We start from the raw sequence: 3,746 nt of genomic DNA on the forward strand, positions 1-3,746 counted from the left end.
GGTATTATGGGTATATATTGCTGGTAGGATTTCAAACTATGTTCTGGTTCAAACGCTATCAAACAACAAAATCATTCTCACAGTTGCTTGATTGGTTCTTCTGGCACTATAGAATTACTTTATCTATTCGTTTTGCATCCGAGTAGGGTAGATTTGTAAATAAATAAGCTGCCAAAGGCAGCATTTCAATTTTTGGTATTTGTTATGTACATGTTCCAGTATGTGTATGTTTGGATTGGTATGAGTTGTTTTGAGTTTGCAGCAGCTTGATCGTATTGCCTAATGGATGAGGCACTTGGTCTGTGGTGTTCTTGACACCTCCAAGGAGCTTCCATCCCCAATGGAGCCAATGGTAGAGTCAATCTTTGCAGCCTGTCACCAGGGATCAACATGAGCTCTTACTATGTTTGGTTTGGTTAGATTTTTTTCACATGATATTCAGCACGAAACATTTCATAAGTCTACTCATCAGGAGATGCTCGGAAAGAGCTTTCCAACAGTATATTACACTCCAAAAACCAGCTTCCATATCAAAAGATATGACCGAATGAGTGATTGGCTCAAAGACCCTCCCGTGCAGCAGTTCACGTATTGAATGATCCAAAAGAAGCTAGGAGATGTTAGTGGCTGGTATTGTGGCTAGACTGTGATGGAGAAGAAGAGAGAATAGCATTTGGGGTTTATTACCGTGCTGCTAATCCTCATCTCAAAATATGGTGAGCTCATTTCTCTGCTTTTGTCGGATTCATAAATTTCAACTTTTGATTTTGTTGGCCCTGTTTGCGAGTCTGTGGATTTTTAGGAAAGGATAGTGAACTGCCAACTCCAGTGAAAGGAGCAGTATTAGTAATTCATGATGCAAGAGCATACTGTATGAGTATGGCATCATGTTATAACCTGAAATCACAACCACCAGAATACTGGGTAGAAAATGATGGATCAGTTAAAAAGATAAGACAAGCTGAAATATTTGAAGATCATCTCCATTATTTCAAAGGGCTATGACTAAAGGTTGCTGCTAGATATGACCAATCAACGGAGTTGGACTCTGACTGATTTATGTTGCCTTGTACCTAATGGGTGGGCATGGCCAACTAACATTGCTTTATCTTATTCCATGTACACTGGGTCTGGAAAGGACACTGTGCGACTGGAAATATTGCAAAACAGATTCGATATCAGTGGCATGTGCACCAAATTCTAGCTACAATGAAAAGGCAGGGTTCTTCTATACATAAAGTACAGGTGGACCAAGAAAATGAAATTTATAAGAAGGTTGAAGATTCAAAGTCAATTAGAGGCAAAAATCAAGATGCAATCTTGGCTGCTTCCCTCTATATTGTATGTAGACAAGAGGATAAACCTCATACAGTGAAAGAGATTTGCTCAGTTGCAAATGGAGCTTCAAAAAGGAAGTTGGTTGAGCAAAGGAGTTCAATGTGAAATAGCTAGAAGAGGAAATGTGAAAATCCATGGAAATGGGAACCATCCATGCAAGGGATTTCCTTAGGCGCTTTTGTTCAAATCTTTGTATGGGCCACCAGGCTGTTAAAGTAGACATTGAAGCTGTCAAGAAATCAGAGGAGCTTGACAGCAGCAGCAATCTGCATGATATCACAACTTTTAGAGGAAAAGAAGCTTCTCAGAGACATTTCATCAGCTACAGGAGTGGCAGAGGGTATAATCAGGAGCTCCTATAAGGATTTGCATCCTCATGTAGCAAGGCTGATACCTAATTGGTTTGCAAAGGAAGAATATTTGAAAATTTATGTGCCCTTTAATGATCTAAAATATGATAAATGACAAATTTGACAATTAAGTGGCCATTACTTACATGTAGTGCCAGTGCGGGTTACGGTGCAGTAGGAAAATGATGGTCACTCTTTATTAGAATTTGGACATGATTGGAGTGCATCGTTCCTCATTTGTATTAGATATGGCAGTTAATAATATATCAAACTGCATTTGCAGTTTGCACTTTAGTTGTATAATCCTTGTAATAATTATGCAAATTCTTAAACCCTTGGATGCATTCGTATAGAATGGGGATTTCTCAAGTTTGTGAAGGCACTATGAGCCAAAAGTTAAATGTGTACATGTGAATTGAATGCCTGAACAATTAGAAAATTATTAGCATGCCCTCCTGGATAAAACTGGCATGTAGTAGTTGTTGTTATGGAATTCCAGTTTTCCATGCAAGTATGCCGACTATCTATTGATGAGTTGAATAGATGATGTCATCTTGGCTTCTGACAGTGAATATTTTTTGTATATGATTTTGTGCTCCATAATTTAGGGAGCTGGCATTTTTTTTTCACAAAAGCAAAATAACCCTTTAAAAAGACAAAAGTAGTTGGAGATGTTTTTTGGTATGCAGCATTGTGCTTCTGGAAGCGTGGCACTGCGCTCCTGGCGAGGTGCAGTGCTCCTGGGGCTAAGGTACCGCACTCCTGGGTTCATCACTACGCGTATAGGAATGGGTTGTTATCATCGTGGGTAGATCCAGGGCTTGAAAGAGAACAAGAAAACATGTTCTAGAGAAGAATTATCTCGATTAGATTAACGGGCCTTGTGCAAAGAGAGGTTGACTATGGTGATGTTTCCCTTCGTAGATAGGACTTCACTCATCACAATATTGATGTTGCAAGCAATTTGCTCGAAACCTGTGGGCATTTCTTGCATCGTTCACTTGAAACAATCATACGCATGGAAAACATGTTAGAAATAATGATGCGACTGAAAAATGTGAAAAATCTTGATGCTCGACACAGTACATTAATTGAGAATGCTTATTATCTTTGTAAGCCTCCTGAAAAATCTTCCAAGGTTTCTAAAGTTCGGCCTCCTTTGCATCAGTATGTGCGAACCATATGTCTTGAAGTAAATGAAGCAGACTTCTCAAAACTTTATATTCATAAGATACTCATTGGTACCTCTGAGGATAAACTGCAGAATCTTTTTCCAAAGAAATTGTCAGTTGAATTTCAGGCATTCTCTCCTGTGAAGAACAAATATTGTACAACATTTGTTGTTTTCAAGACTGTGGAAGATTTGGTAACAAGTGAGATATTTTAGGATCAAAATCATCGAATGATCAAGTCCCAGATTCGAAAAAATGGAGGTCATCTTTTGAACGAGGAAAAGTAATGGTGAAAATTGAAGTGTCAAAGTTGCCAGGCACAAATCTAGCAGTGGTTGAGGAAAATCTTATATTTTAAGGCTTAACATCAGTAGTCAAAGATTGAAACAGTGGTAAAAGGGCATATTTTGTGGAATATGGTCCCACACTTAAAGGAGCAGATCCCGTGATATTAATCCACTTGGAAAACCTTCATTTAAGTTGGGTTTTTAAAAAACTATTTCTCATGGTTCTTGAGACAATTTGGGGTTTTAGTAGCAAATTAATTTGTCTAGTTATAGTATTGTTTTAAAATAGGATTGTTTAGTTTATAATATTGTTTTATGATAGGGTTTTTAGGATTAATTTTAATTTCTATTTTTTATTTCCTATATTGAGTAAATTTTAAATGATTTTGTAATATTATAAATAGGATTAGTTTTAAGATGTAAGGGTTCGATTTTGGCAGTAGAGAGTCTGCTTGGCACTGTGTAAGGTTTTCCTGAATATCATTTTAATAAAACAGTTTCCTACCCTTTGGACTTGGGATTCATCACAGTGTTGATGTTTAGTATGTTTTTCTCTATAATTCACTTACATATTTGGTTTTTCTGCCTTGTTTCATCGT

General features: G+C 37.4%; 1 pseudogene; it reads left to right on the forward strand.

Annotated features, from left to right (window-relative positions):
- The first annotated feature begins 1,209 nt into the window (after positions 1–1,209).
- LOC149162146 (transcription initiation factor IIB pseudogene) lies at positions 1,210–1,803 on the forward strand (annotated as a pseudogene).
- The last annotated feature ends 1,943 nt before the right edge of the window (positions 1,804–3,746 follow it).

Source organism: Pinus tabuliformis, chromosome 5_2, assembly GCF_031772625.1.
Source record: "Pinus tabuliformis cultivar Carrire ecotype Pingquan chromosome 5_2, CPIR1, whole genome shotgun sequence".
Classification (NCBI taxonomy): Eukaryota; Viridiplantae; Streptophyta; class Pinopsida; order Pinales; family Pinaceae; genus Pinus; species Pinus tabuliformis.